This window comes from Sturnus vulgaris, chromosome 1 (assembly GCF_052056855.1).
Source record: "Sturnus vulgaris isolate bStuVul1 chromosome 1, bStuVul1.hap1, whole genome shotgun sequence".
NCBI lineage: Eukaryota > Metazoa > Chordata > Aves > Passeriformes > Sturnidae > Sturnus > Sturnus vulgaris.
In genome coordinates, this window is record NC_142243.1 from 30,261 (window position 1) to 53,058 (window position 22,798).

General features: G+C 46.8%; 1 long non-coding RNA gene across 1 annotated transcript; it reads left to right on the top strand.

The window, feature by feature from the left end:
• Positions 1-747: 747 nt before the first annotated feature.
• LOC148225011 (uncharacterized) lies at positions 748-17,858 on the top strand. The gene is made up of 5 exons (XR_015805507.1): positions 748-1,015; positions 5,125-5,353; positions 7,682-7,800; positions 8,344-8,534; positions 17,055-17,858. It is a non-coding gene; the product is annotated as an uncharacterized LOC148225011 (long non-coding RNA).
• The last annotated feature ends 4,940 nt before the right edge of the window (positions 17,859-22,798 follow it).

Sequence of the window (22,798 nt, forward strand, 5' to 3'; positions counted from 1 at the left end):
GTCCACACCCACCACCTCGCTCCCACCCCCTATGTGTTGGCAGCCCTCCACTTATCTCTCCGAAGTCCGGGGATGAGAATCCGGGTCTGCTGGGAAGGAAGGAGGCCCCGCCCTCTGGGAGGTTCCTGCGGTCACCGGGCTGATGTTTCCGAATCAGCTAGAATAAAGAAAAGGAAATATCACTGCTTGTGCTAAGAAACTCATTGGCCAAAACCTGACAATTCCCTTACTCACCGTGTCCAGAGAAAGCCCGGGTGTTCGGGACATAAGCTTCGACAGCTCTCAGAGGCTGAAGCCACCGTCAGAGGGTATGCCTGGCTTAAGAAGAGAGAAAGTGATGAGGCGTGGCTGAAAATGGAGTTGACCCACCCTCCTCCTCCCGACATCCCGGTCTCACCGCAAGTCCTCTGCCTTTGTGGAAGGCACGCTGGATGGCACCCTCAAAAAGGAGAAGGTGAAGGCTTCATCACGGACTCCTGTAATGCTTTTAGAGGGGTCTTCAGAGCACTGAACCAGGTCTGGCAGCCGGTTCCCGAGGAGGTGTCAGCTTCAAGTGAGTCGAAAAAATCTCAAGTGCAGTACCGGACGCTACCTGGAATTTCCGGAAGTTGTGTTCCTCCTAAAAAAACAAAACCGAAAGCTCTTTACCACCTCTGAACACACAACCCAAAATCATTGATGCAAATACTCACTGGTTTTGATGCTGTTTTCTTCACTAAATCTTCAAAGCCTTTGCTGCTTTAGATACCTAAAAGCATTTCCTGAAAACAAGCTGAGATAAGGAAAAACAGCCTCTTCACAGAAGTGGCAGGAGAGCCCTTATCCTAGCTGATCCCTGAGAGGGAATGAAGGCCCTCAGCAAAACCTGGGGTTAATATACCCCTGATTGGGCCCCGCCTGGCACACCCAGGAAGAGGAGGAGCAAATCCCACCAGGGATAAAAGGCCTCAGAAGAGCTGCAGCTGTTTGGCTCTCCTGACTTGAATTCAAGAGGAGGAAATTCAAGGAGAAAAAGGTGAGTCTTTTCTCAATATAAAAGAAAAGTTTTCAGGGAAATGAAAGCACTTTCCTTTGGGCAACAACTGCTTTGAGAAAAAGGGCAGAAATCAGGTCAGAAATAAAACTTTGTGTTTCATCAGCATAGCTAAATAACTCAGGTAATTTATTAAGCTGCATAATTGCCCCTTAGCAATTGCTAAGCAGTGCAGCAAATGTGACTAAGCAGTTGGGACTAGAAAGGAATGAGATGAATGGCCTAAGTCTCACAGACACCTCCATTTAGGGTTATCTATATTATAAATAGAAACAGTAAAAATGAAAATTCTCTGTGAAGCAAAACTCACCCCCAGTTCCCCAGTCTTCAGTTGGGAACAGTTGTTTCACGTTCCAAAGGCAGCAAGGCTCGTAAGTGACGGCGGCTCGGGCGTGAGCGAAATGCCGATTCCTTCAGAATTTTAGCAAGCGGAAGCAAAGCCGTAAATGGCGACTGTGGGCCTTTTCCCCGTGAAACTAAACTCATCCTCCCGGTTTGCTAATATGAGTTTGGGGGAGTCGTTTGTCGCTCCAAAGTCATCGAGGGTTCTAAACGGTGGCTAAACGAGTCAGAGAGAAATCCCGATCGGTTTGAAATTTTAGCGGGCAGAAGCCCGGTCTCGGGCACGGGCCCTGGACGAGAACATCGGCGCTTTTCTCTCTGAAACAAAACTCACGTTCCCAGTTTCCCCATGCGAGTTTGGAGGAGGTGTTCGTCACACCAAAGACGGCCGAGTTTCTAATCGGCGGCAGCTCGGGTCCGGCACGAATCCCGATCCGTGCGGCGTTTTAGCTCGGTCTCGGGGGGCAGGGCCCCGGACGCGAACGGTGGCCTATTTGTCTGTGAAATAAACCTCGCTTCACCGGTTTCGTAACGCCTATTTAGAGGAGGCTTTCGGCACTCGAGGAATAGCCGGGGTTTTAAGCGGTGGCACTTTGCGTCGGAGAAATGCCGGTCCGATCGGCATTGTAGTGTGAAACATCTCGGTCCTGGGCACGGAGAGCTGGAGACGAATGGCGGTCCTTTTCCCTGTGAAAAAATCCTCGCTTCCCCAGTCTCCCGGTATCGGTTTTGAGAAGGCTTTGGTGGCTCCAAAGGGAGCCGGGGTTCTAAGTGGCCGCAGCTTGTGTCCGGCAGAAATCCCGATCCGTTCGGCATTTTGGCGGGCGGAATCTCGGTCTTGTGCGCCGAGCGCCGGGCCCAAATGGTAGCCCTTTTCCCCGTGAAACAAAAATCCCTCCCGTCATCTTGACGGAGGCCGTGCCCGAGACCGAGACGCGGGACTCTATGATCCGAGTGATAAAAAGCACTTTCTTGTTCTGACTGCGCCTTAAATACCGTTATAAATGTTCACAGGCAAGCGCTTGCGATTGCTTGAAAGTTCAGGTTGCTCAGCTCTCTGACCAATAGCTCCTGCAGCTCGGTTTGGGACACATCGGTCAAATCCTTATCTATCTCCGATTCTGTCCGGCAGTAGATTTTGCCATTCGTTGTGCCGTAGAGGGCTTTGTTCCCTAGCGTTGCGGGGCTAGCGCTCGTAAAGGCAAAATCCTGGCGTACGGTTCTTGAACCGTGTGAGTGTGTCCTGATCGTGAGAGCGAGTGGGAAAGAGAGCTCGTTTGAGATGTGCTTTTAGCAGGAAGCGAGTGGGAGTTTGGACCCGCGGTTCAGTTCTCGGGCGACTGAAACGGCCGGGGAAAAACGAGGCGAGTGGGGTGCGTGAAACCCTTAAAAACTCCCTCCCTGCTGTTACCGTGGTGCGTGCGTTGTGGTTACCAGAGACAGTATATTCACTCTAACTGTATTTCTGAGGCAATACTGCCTTTTGACTTGTGCAAAAAGTTATAAGGGAAGCACAGCCCGAGTGAAAGAGTTTATTAGGAAATGAGGCATGAATATGATTTTAAGTACAGAGGCTGTGTTTGCAGATTGTTGAAATCAGAATAAGAGCAGCGTCAGTGTAAGGATCCAATCTAACCGGATGAATAGAAGCAATTCCTTTACCTCAGTGGTTTGGGCTTGACCCACGGGAGTTTGTGAATTCAGTGAACTAGTGGACAGACAGGAGTAATAAGAGAACATATTTTAAAAGTTTATATCGGACATCTGCTGGAGGACTTGTGGCTTTGGATTGGGAGCTGTGGAAAATTTAGAGAGTTAAGAAAGAGTGAATGAAATAGCTTGTATTTGTAAGAATTTTCCTGCAGTTTTTGGTGCATCTAGAGGTTGGCCTCGTGCCTGGGTGCTATTACTATCGTTCTTCTGCTAACCAGCACAGTAAATGTAAACAACAGCTCCTTGATGGAGCTGGTAAGTGGAAAGTTACATTTAGTACCCGAGCTGTGGGCTGTAAGAAAAAGTCTAGGAAAGGATTGCAAGGATCTTGTCTTGCTGAGTGAAAAGCAGGACAAGAAGCAAAGGACAAGATAATAAGAACTAAAGCAGAGGTACCGGTTTTGTTAAGGAGGGATGACGGGAACTAACCAGAGTAAAGAGATCCCTAAAACCAGTCCTTTGGGGTGCGTTTTGGCACATGGGAAGGAGCTAGCGGGGCACGGAGGCTCAGAGAACCAAAAGACCCTTGAAAAGTTTTGTACACAATGGTGGCCGCTTTATAACTTGAGGGGGGAGCCAGGTGGCCCTCAGCTGGACATTTACATAATGAAACTTTGTTACGGCTTATGTTATTTTTGAGACACGGAAATGGGAGGAGGCGACTTACGCTGAGCGTTTGGGGGTTTTTTTGGTTTTTTCTCTCCTGAATCACCCTGAGTGACAGAAAGATTGTGGACCCAGAGCCCCCTCTGACCCCTTGGTATCGGTCTTAGAAAAAGACAACGAGACTAAATTAAAATAATGTTGCAGTACGTGCTCCGTAAACCGACGCTGCGCACACCCTGATAAGGTGTATCCAGCTAACCCTCTGGAATAAGAACCGGGGAATTTGTTTGAACCACCCGCTAAAAGGCAAAGGGGGGTGAGAGGGGAAGCAAATTTAAGACGGTTATTAACCTCAACTCCTGCTTTACCTTCTACTTCTGAAAAAAAAAAAAGCCAGCTAGAGTTGCTTCAGCTCCTATTCCCTCATTCCACCTCCTGAAATTTCTATGTCCCATCCCCTGCTCCGGTCCCACTCCACCTCCTGAGATTTCTTCTTCTATCCCGACTCCGGCATATGTTCCATCCCCTGCTCTAGTCAAAGCAATTTCTATTTCAACTTCGGTATCCAGAAGGAAGAAAAGGTGATGATCAAAGAAGAGGAGACTGAAAAGAGGAACGGAGCAGAGGATCTTACCCTAGGAGACCCTCCGGATGCAATAAAAGTAGGGAACAAAGAAAAAAAAACTTTTGATAAACACGGGAGCAACATATTCAATGCTAAATAAAGCCTTAATACCAATAACAGATGATTATGTCACGGTAAAGGGGGCAACTGGCCAATCTGAAAGGGCTTATTTTTGTAGCCCATTGAAATATAAGTTTGGGAAACAATGGGGAATTCACAGGTTTTTACGTACGCCCTATGCTCCATTAGCGCTTTTGGGTAAGAATCTATTGGAACTATTAAAAGCAAAAATAATATTCAAAACTGGGGAAATTAGTTTGGAGGTAAATGATCAGCAATACGTGGGACTGTTAAATTTAATGCTAATAACCAAAGATATTGCGGCTGAAAACAAAGAAGAAATTATTAAGAAAATAATAGATCAGCTGCTCCCTGGGGTGTGGGCCTCCAATATACCGGCGAGAGCAAAGAATGCTCTGCCTGTACAAATCTGGCTTAAAGAAGGAAAACAACCGGTTAAAATTAGACAATACCCCTTAAAAAAGGAAAGTAGGGAAGGGATTGGTCCAGTAATTAAGAACTTTTTGCAAATAGGACTACTAAAAAATGTCAATCTGATTTTAATACTCCTATTTTGTCTGTAAAAAAGCCCGATGGATCGTACAGGTTAGTACAAGATTTGCGAGCTGTTACCGGCGGTAGCCAACCCCTACACCTTGTTAACTCGTTTAACATCCAAACTAACCCGGTTTACTTTTTTAGATTTAAAGGATGCTTTCTTTTACCTTTCTCTCCATGAAACCAGCCAGAAAATTTTTGCATTTGAATGGGAAAATCCCAAAACTGGACGTAAAACTCGGCTCACGTGGTGCGTACTACCCCAGGGGCTCAAGAACTCCCCTACCATATTTGGAGAACAGCTGGTAAAAGATCTAGAATCCTGGGAAGCTCCATCAGAAGAGGGACAGCTGCTACAGTATGTGGACGACCTCCTGATAGCTACTGAAACTCAAGAAGCATGTATGGAGTGGACGGTAAGCCTCCTAAATTTTTGGGGGGTCTACAGGGGTATCCCAGAAGAAAGCCCAGATGGTGACATGAACAGTTGTCTATTTGAGCTATGAGATTAGTGCTGGACAAAGAACCTTGGGACGGGATCGCAAGGAAACAATACGCCAGACCGCAACACCCCAAGCGGTGAAAGAACTGAGAACCTTCTTGGGCATGACAGGGTGGTGCAGACTGTGGATTTACAATTATGGGCTGTTAGTCAAACTCCTATATACCTTGATTACAAAAGGAAGCAGAGATCTCCAGTGGATGAAAGAAGCAACACGAGCCTTTGACCAACTAAAGAGGGCTCTCATGTCAGCTCCGGCCCTGGGACTTCGAGATGTGAGTAAACAGCTCTTTCTGTTTTCTCACGAATAGCAGGGGATTGCTCTGGGAATACCAGCGCAAGACCCGGGCCCGTACCGGAGGGCAGTCGCCTACCTCTCCAAACAGCTGGACGCGGCAGCCAAGGGGTGGCCAGGGTGCCTGAGAGCTGTTGCAGCGGTAGCACTGAACATCCGAGAGGCACGCAAATTCACCCTAGGCCAGAAGATGACCGTGGCAGTATCCCACACGGCGTCTGCAGTCCCAGAGGTGAAAGGAAGACGTTGGCTTTCCCCACAAAAATTTCTAAAGTACCAGGCCATACTAACAGAATAAGATGATGTTGAAATTGTGGTAACTAACACCGTCAATGCAGCTTCTTTCCTCAGCAGGAGTATGGGAGAACCAGTGATCCGTGACTGCCTGGAGACCACTGAAGCCGCTTACTCCAGTCGCCCGGATCTGAAGGACACCCCTCTCGGGGACGCCGAGACCTGGTTCACTGATGGGAGCAGCTACAGCATCAGTGGAAAAAGACATGCTAGGTATGCAGTTACCACAATAGAGAGGTGATAGAGTCCGGACCATTGCCAACAAATACCTCTGCACAGAAGGCTGAAATAATCACCTTAACCCGGGCCTTAGAGCTAGCTGAAGGAAAAAAACAACATGTATACACCAAAAAGTGAGCTCTGAATTGGAAAAAGGAAATGAGCTGGTGGACTGTGATAGGTTGACTTAGGAAGAAGAAACTCAGAAGACATTCTTCCTAAGGGAATTTCCTCTGTGGGGGTTGGGATACCTGCAACAGCCAATTAGAGAAAGTTAGTTCGCCCCGTGAACACACATTTTGAGGAAGGTAATCCGGAACCGACCCTCTTTGTCTTCCGGCGGCTGAGCAGGTAACATCAACCCGAGCTTCCCTCTCCCCCATGCGGGGGGGGGGGAGGCTCGGGAGGCCGCTTGGGCCCCATTTGCCAACGAGGGGGACGCGATGGCCAGGGGGAGAAAAAGTTGTGTGATAAGACCTTCACGGCTTCCTCCTCCACGGGCCTGCGGCTCTGGCGTGGGGGGAGGCTGACTCTTGCTGCCGCCGGACGGGCCGGGCCTGCCCGGGTGGCCATGAGCAGTGTGGGGCTGTAGCCCAGCCCCAGAAAGGCTGATTAACACCTCAGCTGCCTCCCAGCTCGGCCTGAGCCTGGCCCAACTCTTGTAGTTGTGTTAAACTTTAACTCTTTAGTGCTCAGATAAGATTTGCAAAGCCTCCAGCCTTTCCTTTGAATATGAAAGGGAATAAGAAGATTTCTGAAGTCAGTGATGTAAGAGCTAAGTTTTTAAGATGGAAAGAGAATGAGAAGATGCTGAAATGGCTGAAAATCTTTTTGTGAAATCGTAGGAATGAACTGATGTACTGAATATTCCTATAAACCATGGAAAGAGACATGGGGGGATGGAAATGTTCCATTTAATAGATGATTTGACTAAAAAGCACCTGTGTTGAGAATTTCTGTCCTGAGAAAAGAAGGGGATTTTGGTTTTCTGAAGATGAAGCCTGAGCAGAGAAAAAGGAGACAAAGAGAATCTTTGCTGTCAAACATTTCATTCTTAAAAGTAATACCCCATGAGACAGACATGGCCCACATCTACAACTTTGGGACGGTTGTAGAGTTGGGAGGAGCGTCACGGTTGCAGGTTCCCGGGTGGATGCAAATCGTGAAAGATAAAACCACAAGAGAACTGGTTTTTTCCTTCTTGTGGGAAAAATCCCTACAACTTCCACAAGAAGAAGCTTATTTCTCCAGAAGTGAACTGAGAAAGACTAAATTGGGCACTGACCGAAGTATTTGTTATATGTTTGTTTTGTTGTTATGAAGATTGGGAGAGGGAGGGAAGGAGTGATCTAAAAACTCTTATTCTGAAAAAAATTTTTTTTTCCTCTCTTTTTGTTTGTGTAGTTAATAAATTTTCTTTTATACTCTCTCAAGTTTTAGGCCTGCCTTGCTCTCTTACTCCTGGTTCTGTCTCACAACAAGAAAAATAAGTTTATTCAAATTAGCAACTCAAACTCAAGACATGGACAGAAAGGCAAAAGAAACAGCTAAAGGTAAGGTAATTATTAAAACAATTGAGGCATCTTTAATTCTAGATGGGCAAATTTCTATGAAAGCTAAGCCAGGATACAATAAAAGGGACAAAAGGCTCATTGGAATGAGTAAAGTGAGTAAATGGGATGAGTAAATGAATAGATGGAGCGAGTAAATAAGTAAGTAAATAAAATAAGTTTTAAGTGCTTTTAGAGAGTAAAAGATCTTAGATGCCTGAGAAGTAGCACATGCTCTAGTGAAGGTTAAAAAACATGCTAGTGTTTCCTTAAGGGCTCCAAGAACCTAGCTTCAGATACAATAGTCAAGAATATTGCTTACATTTTTCAGTTAAAACAAGATAGGCCACGTGCGTAGTTTATACGTAGCCTAGCGTGCTAAAAAACTACAATTCTAATAGGTTAAGGAGTAGCGGTCCGAGTTTGTGTCTTAGCTTGCTTGGAAGTTTCTATAAAAGAACACGCCTCGGGGAGAGCCGGGGCTTCATGCCGTGGCTTTATGCCATTGCTTTAATGCCTTTGCTTTGCTCTGTTTTTGCCTTTGAGACTGATGCAGTTCTACAAGAAATAACTTTACAGCAACCGTTAGCTGCTTCGCTTTTTTAAAAAGGAGAACAAGCCCAACAGCGTAGGAGCCCTTAAAGGCACCCGGAGGTTTCCAGAAACTCGTTACACTCCCCACGGATGAAGACCCGTCTATTGGCCGAGGACCACGAGGACGTCCGTCTCCTCTGCTGGTAGCTATTTTCCCTTCCCTCTCTCTTTTTCTCTCTGTACTTTGTTTCTTATATCTCTCTACTCGATCGCAACTGAGTTGTTGCCATCTAAAAAAAATGCATTGCTGTGAAAAAACTCATTTTGTCCCCTGCCATTTGCCTGTTTGCACCTTTGAGATCAAAAGAACCATCACGAGCCCCGCCCCGTATCAAGCGGATCGTGAGGGTAAATTGGTGTCACGGACAGGATTTTCTGGCAGACAGAAGGGATGCGAGGTTGTCTGTAGTCTGTAGCAGGGGAAGGAAGTCTTACTCCAGCCGCACCTAGCTGGCCACCTTGAAAGGGTGAGCCTGTCTAGAAAGCAAGGGGGGTAATTCTGATTTCCCGCAGACTGCAGACACCTTGGTGTAAAGCATCCCCACACTCGCTCGAGGGCTCTGTCGTCAGAATTTCACAAAAGATCTACTGGTGCAAAAGGCGGGACGCTGTTGTTGTTGTTTTTTATGATGTTTGACTGCTTGATGTAGCTAAGAGACAACCCGGTGTTTTGTAACTAAGGACTGCCTTCCAAGTAGTTTGGTCTCTTCACCCGCACAGGGAAGCGAAGGGGGGCACACAGGGGAAGCTGTTTCGTTGTGTGTGGTAACTTAAGAGATAGACCTCCCCGTTGTGGTTTTTACTTTTCCCTTCACAAAATGACTGAGAATTCCACTGTAACAGATAAAGCTGCATTTTGTGCTCTATTAGCTAAATATAGGGGCAGACCGTCCCAAGGTGGGTAAAAATGGGCCAACAAAAATTGGTTTAATCTAGAAAATACCATTGATAGAATATGTTCTTTTGCAACATGAATCAAAGTTCAGACGGGGCAACAAGATAACCGTACTCTGCTCGGTTTTGGGAGCTTCTCTTTGTCCTGGTTTTGGGCAAATTTGGGGGGAAAACCTCCAGAAGGAGCCCCCAGACAGCAAACCCCACGACTCCTCCCCCCCACCCCACCGGGTTCGGGAAGAATTTCCTCGGAGAAGAGTGGGAGAAAAAACCTGTTTATTTAACAAGCAAGACACTCCCCAGCACAGGGAAAAAAGACAACACCAGCTGACAAAAAAAACTCTTTCACCGTTCTGAAGGGATGACAAACTCAGTCTCTCTGGCGAGTGGTCGCTCAGTTATCAGTCTCTGGCGCTGGGGATGACTGCTGCCGGTGACAGAGTGTAGACTCCCGGTGTTTCTTGGGGTTTCCCAGGTCCCCGTCCGGAACAGGTTCAGATGGTATCCAGGAGAGGGAGGGGACGGGGTGGAAGAGAAAACAGTCCAGGGAAAAAGTTGGACTGCCTAGCTGAACTAACTAATAAGGAAAAAGCAAGGGCAAAGCGAAGGAAAGAAAAAGAGGCAGAAGCGAGCAAGCAGGCAAGCAAGCAGGCAAGCAAGCAGGCAAGCAAGCAGGCAAGCAAGCAGACAAACCAAGCTAAAACCTCTCCTAAACATAGACCATGGGGGAGGTGAGCCGGCTGATAACAAGACAAAACAAAGCTTCACTCTCAGACTCAGTCCTGGAAGCACAGGACATAATACCAAACATAATCAGGACACACGATTGGAGATACAAACACCATAACATCACCCTAGGACATTCCACCCCTTATCTCCATATCGTGAACATACTAAACAGCATGTAAAAACTTCAGCAAGTAGAAATTTCCATCTTTCACTTACTCGGACACATTTTCTTCCATCTCACTTGCTCAAACCTTCTACACTTACACATTTCCTTCTATCTCACTTGCTCAGACCTTTGACACTTACGTATTTCCTTCTGTCTCATGCTGCCTCACCCCACAATCAGATCTCCCTGAGGCACACATCGTGTTGTTCCATCTCTCTGCATTACCCACCATGTACAACCTGGTCCTTGAGCAAAGACAATCCCACGAATGGGTTTGTCTGTACTCGGGGCAGAATTGATCCAAACTGCCTTCCCTAACAAACCTCTGATATGTGCCACTGGGACTTTGTCTCCATCTACCATATTCAGGGACTCAGACTGGGCAGGGCCCGCTCGGTTGGTGGAACCCCGGGTGTTAACTAACCAAGTGGCCTTTGCTAAATGCTGCTCCCAGTTTTTGAATGATCCCCCACCCAATGCTCTCAAGGTGGTTTTTAACAGTCCATTGTACCTTTCCACTTTCCCTGCAGCTGGTGCATGGTAGGGGATATGGTACACCCACTCAATGCCATGTTCCCTAGCCCAAGTGTTGATAAGGCTATTCTTGAAATGAGTCCCATTGTCTGACTCAATCCTCTCAGGGGTGCCATGCCTCCAAAGGACCTGCTTTTCAAGGCCCAGGATGGTGTTACAGGCTGTAGCGTGAGACACAGGGTAGGTCTCCAACCATCCAGTGGTGGCTTCCACCACGGTCAGTACATAGCGCTTGCCTTGGCGTGTCTGGGGCAGTGTGATGTAGTCAATCTGCCAGGCCTCTCCATATTTGTACTTGGACCACCGCCCCCCATACCAGAGGGGCTTCATCCGCTTGGCTTGCTTGATGGCAGCGCATGTCTCACAGTCATGGATAACTTGAGAAATACTGTCCATGGTTAGATCCACCCCTCGGTCTCGTGCCCACTTATATGTGGCATCTCTGCCCTGATGACCTGAGGCATCATGGGCCCATCGAGCCAGGAACAACTCTCCCTTGTGTTCCCAATCAAGGTCTATCTTCGACACCCCTATCTTTGCAGCCTGATCTACCTGCTGATTGTTTTTCTGCTCTTCATTAGCCCTACTTCTGGGAACATGGGCATCTACATGGCGAACCTTCACAGGTAATTTCTCTAACCGGGTAGCGATATCTTTCCACTCTTCGGCAGCCCAAATTGGTTTTCCTCTACGCTGCCAGTTAGCCTCTTTCCATCTCTCCAACCATCCCCACAGAGCATTGGCTACCATCCATGAATCGGTATAAAGGTAAAGCTTTGGCCACTTCTCTCTTCCTGCAATGTCTAAGGCCAGTTGAACCGCTTTGAGTTCAGCAAGTTGACTGGATCCACCCTCTCCTTCAGTGGCCTCTGCTACCCGTCGCGTGGGGCTCCATACGGCTGCTTTCCACCTCCGATTCATCCCCACAATGCGACAGGAACCGTCGGTGAATAGAGCATAGCGTGTTTCCTCTGCTGGCAGTTGGTTATATGGTGGGGCTTCTTCAGCCCGTGTCACTGGTTCTTGTTCCTCATCTGTGACACCAAAACTTTCACCTTCAGGCCAATTTGTAATTACTTCCAAAATCCCAGGGCGATTCAGTTTTCCAATCCGGGTGCGCTGTGTAATGAGGGCAATCCACTTGCTCCATGTAGCACTGGTGGCATGGTGGGTTGAGGGAACCTTTCCTCTGAACATCCACCCCAGCACTGGTAGTCGGGGTGCCAGAAGGAGTTGTGCTTCTGTGCCAACCACCTCTGAGGCTGCTTGGACCCCTTCGTAGGCGGCCAAGATCTCCTTCTCTGTTGGGGTGTAGTTAGCTTCAGACCCTCTGTAGCTCCGACTCCAAAATCCTAATGGTCGGCCTCGAGTCTCACCAGGCACCTTCTGCCACAGGCTCCAGGACAGACCATGGTTCCCGGCTGCAGAGTAGAGCACGTTCTTCACATCTGGTCCCGTCCTGACTGGGCCAAGGGCTACTGCATGAGCAATTTCCTGCTTTATCTGGGCAAAAGCTTGTTGCTGCTCAGGGCCCCAATGGAAATCGTTCTTCTTGCGGGTGACCAGGTAAAGAGGGCTCACGATCTGACTGTACTCAGGAATGTGCATCCTCCAAAAACCTATGGCGCCTAAGAAAGCTTGTGTCTCCTTCTTGTTGGTTGGTGGGGACATAGCTGTGATTTTGTTGATGATATCAGTAGGAATCTGACGTCGTCCATCTTGCCACTTCACTCCCAGGAACTGGATCTCTCGAGCAGGTCCCTTAACTTTACTCTTCTTGATGGCGAAGCCGGCTTCCAGGAGGATTTGGATGATTCTCTCTCCTTTCTTGAACACTTCTGCTGCTGTGTTCCCCCACGCAATGATATCATCAATATATTGTAAATGTTCTGGAGCCTCACCTTTTTCTAGTGTAGTCTGGATCAGTCCATGGCAGATAGTAGGACTGTGCTTCCACCCCTGGGGCAGTCGATTCCAGGTGTACTGCACTCCCCTCCATGTGAAAGCGAACTGAGGCCTGCACTCTGCTGCCAGAGGAATGGAGAAAAATGCATTGGCGATATCGATAGTGGCGTACCACTTTGCTGCCTTGGACTCCAGCTCGTACTGCAGTTCCAGCATGTCCGGCACGGCAGCGCTCAGCGGTGGAGTCACCTCATTCAATGCACGATAGTCTACGGTCAATCTCCATTCTCCTTCAGATTTACGCACAGGCCAGATGGGGCTGTTGAAGGGTGAGTGGGTTTTGCTGACCACCCCTTGGCTCTCCAGCTCACGGATCATTTTATGGATGGGAACCACAGCATCTCGAGTTGTTCTGTATTGTCGGCGATGCACTATGGAAGTGGCAATTGGTACCTTTTGCTCTTCTCCTTTCAGAAGTCCTACAGTACTTGGATTCTCAGACAGTCCAGACAAGGTGTTCAATTGCTGGATGCCCTCTGTCACCACAGCTGCTATCCCAAATGCCCACCTGAATCCTTTTGGATCTTTAAAATACCCCCTTCGGAGGTAATCTATGCCCAAAATGCATGGGGCCTCTGGGCCAGTCACAATAGGATGTTTTTTCCATTCATGTCCAGTCAAGCTCACATCAGCTTCCACCAAGGTAAAGTCCTGTGATCCACCTGTCACACCAGCAATAGAAACAGATTCTGCCCCCACATATCTTGATGGGACTAATGTGCATTGGGCACCAGTATCAACCAAAGCTTTATACTTTTGTGGTTCCGATGTGCCAGGCCAACGAATCCACACAGTCCAGAAGACACGATTTTCCCTCGCCTCTCCCTGGCTAGAGGCAGGGCCCCTCTAAGCCTGTTTATCCTTCTTTCCTTGGGCATATGTCTTAGAGGTTCCTTCAAGGGGATCAGATATATCATCATCATCATACCTGGCAGCTTGGCTACGGGCAACTGGAGCTGCTCTCCTTTTGGTGGAACTTCCTCTTTGGGTCTTGCCTTCCTTCAATTCAATCACCCGTTGTGCCAGAGCAGCAGTAGATTTTCCATCCCATCTCCTCATGTTTTCTCCGCAATCACGTAGGAAGAACCACAGCTCAGCTCGTGGGGTGTACCTCCTCTCCCCATCAGGGGAACGTCTGCGTTGGATACCAGGGCCTCTAATTTGTACTGCTGAGATTTGGAGAAGGTCCTCTTTAATCTCCTCCCTGAGTCTTTTATGATTCTCCTCTATCTTGTCTTCTAATTTCTGCAGACGTGTTTCCACAGCTGCAATTCTGGCATGTGTTGGGCCATGCACAGCATCTGCATATGCTCGGAGCTTCTTTGCCATATCAAGCACGGTCTCATCCCTCTCGTCCCGCTTCATTATTGCTAAAGCAGAAGCGTATTCATGGGGCCCAAGTCGTACAAGTTTTCGCCACATCACAGATGTACATGGTACCAAGTCCGGATTCCTAGTTGTTATGTCATCTGAGAAGATAATCTCTGCCACTGCCATTTCTCTCAGGCGTTGGATCCCTTGTTCTATCGTCTTCCAGTGGGTCTGCTGCATATAAAGATCATCTGCACACAGGTATCTTTGTGCTACACTGTCCAGGACCCGTGCCCAGAGGCTGTGAGGGTTAGGCCCTCTCATCATTCCTTGGTCGATGACAGGATCATGTGACAGGGATCCCAAATGCCTGGCTTCAGTGCCATCCAGAATTGTAGCCTCGCCTGCAGCATCCCAAAGACGGACCAACCAACTAATTATAGACTCATCAGGTCGTCAGGTGTAATCCTTTCTTAGGCCACGGAGGTCCTTTAGGGAAAAAGACTCAATATTGGCCTCTGATCTTTTACCAGTTGCTTTGACTCCTGGTTTTATGTCAGGAGGCGTCGAGGGTCCTTCTCCTGCATCATCATCATCATCATCATCCACTGGTCGATCAGTCTTGTCTGTGCACTTTCCACTTCTCGTGCTGGTAGCAACAGCCATTGGTTGAGGCTTACTGACAGGTTTAGCTGCTGGCTTAGGCTCACTGTCTGGTGTAGTTGTTGGCCTCGAGCCTGGGGTGTTGGCTGAAGCCTGAGTGACTGGGATAGTGGCTGATTTATCTGCCTGTCCCCCTTCCTCTGTCTGCTGCCCTACAGTATCTAGCAGGGTACGGTAAGCATATGCCAGGGCCCAGCTCACTGCAATGATCTTCTCCTTAGAATTACCATGGCACTTCTCTTTCAGGTACTTTGCCACCTCAGCTGGGTTCTGAATTTGTTCACATGGAAAATCCCAGGATGTAGGGTCAGAAAATTCCTTTAAGATTTGGCCCATATCCTCCCATTTCCCACACCATTCAGGATTCCTCACGCCTGGCTCTACTCTGGGGTCAGGGGTCTCAGCCCCTCTAGAAATCTCAGCTCTCATTCTAGAGAAACTGCAGACTGTATAGAGAAAGCTTACTATATTAAACACCAGAAAGATGGTCTCTTTAACACTCAGGGGGAACTGAACATTCTCTAATAAGGATGTAACAAATTCAGAGGAGAAGAAGGAGAACAAAGGCTGAAAAGCCTCATCCCCTGCTTCTCCTCTAACAAACTGAGTGCACAACCACAACCAAGAACCATACATTCCTGGAACAGATTCCAGCACCTTTATAAATCTCCTGCAGGCCATTAAAACCAAGCCCAGCCCGATGGATATTTTGGTCAATGCCCCTCTGCTACAGAAATTACGCATTAGGGACAATACCAGAGCTATTTCTGGATAAGCAAATAAACCCAGGGACCACAAAGGTATTAAGACTTCAAAAAACCCTAGGGACCAAAAACCCATGCAGGCCTCCACCCCAAAAGACATGAATTCCAACAACATAGCCAATAACTGCTCTATACCAACACAAAAGAATTTGAACCAAATTATTATTAGAACAGGGTTTTTTCCCACTTTCTCGAGCCTCGAGTTGGGCGCCAATTTATTTGTCCTGGTTTTGGGCAAATTTGGGGGGAAAACCTCCAGAAGGAGCCCCCAGACAGCAAACCCCACGACTCCTCCCCCCCACCCCACTGGGTTCGGGAAGAATTTCCTCGGAGAAGAGTGGGAGAAAAAACCTGTTTATTTAACAAGCAAGACACTCCCCAGCACAGGGAAAAAAGACAACACCAGCTGACAAAAAAAACTCTTTCACCGTTCTGAAGGGATGACAAACTCAGTCTCTCTGGCGAGTGGTCGCCCAGTTATCAGTCTCTGGCGCTTGGGAATGGCTGCTGCCGGTGACAGAGTGTAGACTCCCGGTGTTTCTTGGGGTTTCCCAGGTCCCCGTCCGGAACAGGTTCAGATGGTATCCAGGAGAGGGAGGGGACGGGGTGGAAGAGAAAACAGTCCAGGGAAAAAGTTGGACTGCCTAGCTGAACTAACTAATAAGGAAAAAGCAAGGGCAAAGCGAAGGAAAGAAAAAGAGGCAGAAGCGAGCAAGCAGGCAAGCAAGCAGGCAAGCAAGCAGGCAAGCAAGCAGACAAACCAAGCTAAAACCTCTCCTAAACATAGACCATGGGGGAGGTGAGCCGGCTGATAACAAGACAAAACAAAGCTTCACTCTCAGAGTCAGTCCTGGAAGCACAGGACATAATACCAAACATAATCAGGACACACGATTGGAGATACAAACACCATAACATCACCCTAGGACACTCTTGTAGCTGCCGTAGAAACTCGCCCTAAGCGAGGAAGCGAGGAAAACACAATCGTAGATTCTTTACAAAACTTAGTTGAAATTTTGTAAAAACAATTAGATGAAGAAAGGAATGAAAATCGTTTGTTATGAGCTGCCCTAAGAGAAGAATGTGCCAAAAAATCAAGGCAGATTGAAACACCCACAGAAAGAGAGGAGAAGGAAATTGTTCATATTAATCAAATTTATCTCCATAGACGAGCCAAATTCCTTTAGGAAATCAAATAGGAAGTTTGTTAAAAGGATCTGTGTGACGTTCATCGTATGTAAGAAGCTTAGATTGATGACACCGAGAAGTCATATTACTATAAACTGGGTGATAAGGATCAACGCTTAGATGAGAGCCATTTTTTCCTATACAGTGAAACAAATTATAATTGTCCATAGTGAATGAGCCTAAAATTTCTAATTCTTTGAAGGTCAGATTTATCAACTCTAGAATTATCAATCTAAGTTCGTTGTCTCGAGCTAGGGGTGGGGAAAATGTGATGATTATTATATGGCCAATATTTATCAAAAGTAACATTATCAAAACCTTCTGGGAAAGGCACTCCAACTACATGAGTAAAGCTTCCTTGTAAAAATAAAAACAAAAGGTTAAAAACACCATACACCTGCACAAATAATAATACAACTCCATCTTTTTTCTTGATCCGTTCCTGGCAGTCAGTTTTCTCCCGGTGATTCTGCGCAGTTTCGTGTTCAGGTGCCTGTCTCCTGGCTTCCACTCACAGGGTCACTAGCTGGATAATGAATGGAGCAAAGAGCTGGAAAATCGAACAAGGCACACAGCAAATCTCTTCCCCACACGGTGATGGGTTTCTGCACCAGATAGGGGCGAATCAATGCTTTCTTTCCTTCTGGTCCTATAACAGTAATCATAGATTTACTTTGCAAGCAAGGAGTGCCACCTCCGTGTAAGGGTCGGTCCGAAGTTCCCCTCGATTTTGCCTCCCGACCGTCGCAAGGAGACCTCGAGGACCCCCACCCAGGCTGACTCCCGACAATGGTTTGCCGGCCGGGCCAAGGTGGATGCTCGTGACTGCGTGCTGGTGTATTGTGTTCACTGGACTGTGCTGTCGTGGCACCAACCAGAGGTCGCGTTGTACCAACTGAGGACTGCTTGACCGTACCTGTCTCCTGCAGCACCACACAATGGTCCATAAATCTTCCCACCTCTTGGCCAGAGGCCGCTCACTTTGGATAAGGACTATAAAGAGCGACCCTCTGGAAAAGACCTTTTGAGATCTCTCCACCGAGGAAGACACGTCTACCCCCTGGAGAAGACCCCTGAGATCTCCCCACGGACGAAGACTCGTCTATCGGATGACCCGCGAGGACGCCCGTCTCGTCTGTTGGTAGCTATTTTCCCATCCCTTCCTTTCCTTCCCCTTTCCCTATACTTTGTTTCCTATACCTCTCCCCTTTACCGTAACTGAATTGTCGGCATTTGATGAAATGCATTGCTGTTGAATAAACTGATTTTGTCCCCTGCATTTTGCCTGTTTGCACCCTTCTGATCAAAAGAACCATCACGAGCCCCGCTCCGCATTAATAGAGGATCGTGACATTAAATTGGCCTCACGGACAGGATTTTCTGGCAGACAGAAGGGATGCGAGGTTGTCTGTAGTCTGTAGCAGGGGAAGGAAGTCTTACTCCAGCCGCACCTAGCTGGCCACCTTGAAAGGGTGAGCCTGTCTAGAAAGCAAGGGGGGTTTTTCTGATTTCCCGCAGACTGCAGACACCTTGGTGTAAAGCATCCCCACACTCGCTCGAGGGCTCTGTCGTCAGAATTTCACAAAAGATCTACTGGTGCAAAAGGCGGGACGCTGTTGTTGTTGTTTTTTATGATGTTTGACTGCTTGGTGTAGCTAAGAGACAACCCGGTGTTTTGTAACTAAGGACTGCCTTCCAAGTAGTTTGGTCTCTTCACCCGCACAGGGAAGCGAAGGGGGGCACACAGGGGAAGCTGTTTCGTTGTGTGTGGTAACTTAAGAGATAGACCTCCCCGTTGTGGTTTTTACTTTTCCCTTCACAAAATGACTGAGAATTCCACTGTAACAGATAAAGCTGCATTTTGTGCTCTATTAGCTAAATATAGGGGCAGACCGTCCCAAGGTGGGGAGGAATGGGCGAACAATAATTGGTTTAATCTGGAGAATGTGATTGATAGAATATATTCTTTGCAACATGAGTCAAAGTTCAAACTGGGCAAAAATAAAACCATGCTCTGCTCGGTTTTAGGAGCTTGTCTTACGGCAGCTATAGAAACTCGCTCTGAGAGCAGAAATGAGGAAAGAACAATTATAGACTCTCTACAAAATCTTGTTCAAATTTTGCAAAAAGAATTATATCAAGAAAGGAATGAGAACCATTTGTTGCTAGATGAAAATAATTTGTTAAAAGCTGCCTTAAAAGAAGAATGGGACAAAAATTCAACTTAGGGTGTAACACCAAAAGAAACACAGGAGAAGGAAGCTATTCACATTAATCCAATACACTCTCAGAAAGACCTAATTTTGATGAAAAATTGTGGGCAACACTGCTGCCCCAACTTGAAACCTGTGATTAAAATAGAATATGATTATATCAGTGAGGCACCCCTCGAGCAAACTTCTCCACAAGTTCTGAACAATGTACCAAATCAATCTCCTCCACAGGCTCTGGGAGTTGAGCCAAAGCAGTACACCTGCACTGGGCTTTCCCAAGGGTCTGAACATTCCCCCACTTCGGCCCACCACACTTTAGCCCAGGAATTAGAAAAGATACCCAAACCTGACAATACAGCTGTCTATCAATACATTGATGATATTCTGGTGGGAGGGGATGAAATAAAAGTAGTGGGGGATACCCAACAAAAAAATAATCTCTCATTTGGAAAACCCTGATTTGCAAATTTCCTCAGAGAAAATTCAAAAACCTTCTCAGGAGGTAAAGTTTTTGGGAATTTGGTGGAAAGGAAGTATGACATGTATTCCACCTGATACTCTAACCTCCCTGGATCAAATTAAATTGCCTGAATCCAGGAAAGAGATCCAACAGGCTCTAGAATTATTAGCGTTCTGGAGAAAACACATCTCAGTCACTATTGAGACCCCTCCCCCTGACGGGGTGGCCCAGAGATCCTCAGTTGGGAAGTGGTATGCCCAGATAGAACATTACTGTAACATCTTCTCAGTAACAGAAAGAGCTGTAAAAAATCTGGCAATACAAGAAACTGAGAGCTTGGCTAATAGCCATGACAAACCTGCCTTGGTAAGTAAAGTAGCCACTCCTTTCTCCCCTGAACAATCAGCAAATTCTTGGTTCGCTGATGCCTCTGCCAAACGAGAGGGAAAGGTGGGGAGATACAGGCCAGTAGGCCTCCCCACTTCTGCTGGTGAACAAATTATTACTGAGGGACAAGGCAGCTCTCAGGCCGGTGAGCTGACAGTTGTTTGGAGTGTTTTCCAGCTTGAGGTACAGAATATCTCTCTTGTTTACATCTACACTGACTCCTATGCTGTGTTTAAAGGAGGTACAGAGTGGCCCCCTTTTCAGCAGCAAAATGATTGGGAAGTTAACAGAATTCCAGTCCACGCTACGCACTGGATAGTTCCATCATTTTAATCTCCTGCCTCCTGGAGGCAGACTCTGCTGTGTTTACTTTTCACAGAAGAACACCGAGGGACATGAAGAAGCACCCCCTTAGTGTTGGATGGCAAAAGCAAGGTTTTTCCTCCTTCACGGTGACACAAGGTGATGATGTCACAATAACTCGTAAATTAATGGCCGGATCCCTCATCAAACCTGCATACGGTTATGGCATAGGACCCCACGGCCGGACTTTATATTGTAGAACCCAAACTCAAGACTGTTGGCTAAATCTAACTGCTATACAATTTTCCTATAAAACCACGTGTGGAAAAAATGATACAAAATACTGGGGGGAACTTGATTTTAATGTTGTAACGCCTACTACCCAACCACCGGTTGTGTTGAGCCCTACGATTTTTCAATTTGGACCATATGTAATTAGAAAAACTGGCCAACAACAAATATCGTTTAATCCGGCATGGTTTCTCAAACAAATCAAATTGCTGATGCAAAATAATGTCTCAGAAGTTCAGCCAGCTTGTTCACCCTTTCTACAGACTTCTTTTGAGGGACGGACAACCTGGCTGTGGAAACGGAATCCTTCTAAAAAAATGAATGGCAAGAGACATAACCGGTGTTGTGGGAACAGGATTAGGAATTTTGAATACCATCGATTCAGAAGTACTAATGAATAAATTGGCTACCACAGCTGGAGATGTAACCAAATTACAACGGCCCCTGCAAACAGCCTTAACAGCTTTGGGGACCCAACAGTGGTTGTTATCAAACATATTACCAAGTTGGGACGTAAATGACCACAAATTGATAATCGATGCACTTGGTACTACACAAAGTAACATCTCTTTGGCTCTCAGTTGTATCCGGGCCCAGTTGTGGATGCAGTCGGTTGCTGCTTTAATTATAAGAGAAGGTGAGGAAGGCACTTTTCCCACTGAAATTTGAAAAATACTCTGGGAAAGTGCCACTGATTTTGAAAAAGAATTCCAGTCCTGGTGGAACTTAGTAAATTTTACCTACGATCCCAGCGCAAACACAGCCACAGCCTTTGTACTGACAATTCGTAATGCTTCAGTGCATTCGATATTCCCTATCATTGCATTAGGGTTGAACCATGATGGAGCTATTCTCTATCCTTTCGAGCATAGGGAATGGGCCCGTCAAATCGGTGGGAGGTGGCAAACCGTCAATTTGGGAACTTGCATTGTCCGGGAACAACAAGCGTTTATCTGTGAAAGTAATGCAATCAGAGCTCAAGATATTTGCTTGGATACAGAACAGAATGTTTGCAATTTTGAAATTCATCCAAACGAGATTCCTGAAATAGTACTGGTATATGTAGGAAATGGATGTGCATGCTTTAGAAGTGCTTGCGATAGTGTTTCCATAGAAAATTTAGTAGTGAATACTAAAAATCATTCAAACTTTTGTGTCTGTAACTTTACTAGGATTTCATGATGTGATTTTTCCTATGTAGCCCCAGTTACTTCTCACCATCTTTTGCAGTCAAATTGACTGATCCACCATCTATTGCCCACTCCAATTGGAATGAACCTCTCTCTGGTGAAGCAATTGTTGCTCCACCAAGATCTGATCGAAATTTTGGAGAAGATCAAGAAAAATGGACAGAAAACTCTAATAGCTGTTCATCACAATGTGGAAAAAATACATCGTGTTTTGGAAAGGGTAAAGACAGATGCTGAACACAGGTGGTGGGATACTCTCTTTGGGTGGTCACCTACTGCTAGAGGTGTCCTGAACAAATTGTGTCATCCCACCATTGTTCTTTTCATTTTGGTTTTGTTTTATCAGCAATTCTATACATTGTGACTTGGAGAATAATGAAACGGTTAGCACAATTGGCATCTGTGACAGATGTATCCAGATCGGTTACTGTTGACATCCCTAGGGTTATTGACACAAGGTTTTAAATAGGATAAAATATTTTAACTAGAATTGATTATCTTCTAATTGCAATTAGAATTGTTTAATCAAAAACTTGCTTTAAAAAAATTGATTTATTTCTAAACAAAATTGAAAAAAATTAAAGAATTGAACAAATTGTTTGAAATTGTTAGCAATCAAAAAATTGAATATAATTAATCTGTTTTGTTTTCCCTTTTCTCCTTTTCCTTATCCTGTCCCTTATCTTTTTCCTACTTTCCGGTCTCTGTTTTCCGGGATATGCTACCAACTTGGACGAGTCCTGAAGACGCCACAACTGAAGACTTCACTACAACTCTACAAAGGGGCGCTCTTGACGACGATCGTGAGTCACGGGGTGGTGTAAGGGTCGGTCCGAAGTTCCCCTCGATTTTGCCTCCCGACTGTCGCAAGGAGACCTCGAGGACCCCCACCCAGGCTGACTCCCGACAATGGTTTGCCGGCCGGGCCAAGGTGGATGCTCGTGACTGCGTGCTGGTGTATTGTGTTCACTGGACTGTGCTGTCGTGGCACCAACCAGAGGTCGCGTTGTACCAACTGAGGACTGCTTGACCGTACCTGTCTCCTGCAGCACCACACAATGGTCCATAAATCTTCCCACCTCTTGGCCAGAGGCCGCTCGCTTTGGATAAGGACTATAAAGAGCGACCCTCTGGAAAAGACCTTTTGAGATCTCTCCACCGAGGAAGACACGTCTACCCCCTGGAGAAGACCCCTGAGATCTCCCCACGGACGAAGACTCGTCTATCGGATGACCCGCGAGGACGCCCGTCTCGTCTGTTGGTAGCTATTTTCCCATCCCTTCCTTTCCTTCCCCTTTCCCTATACTTTGTTTCCTATACCTCTCCCCTTTACCGTAACTGAATTGTCG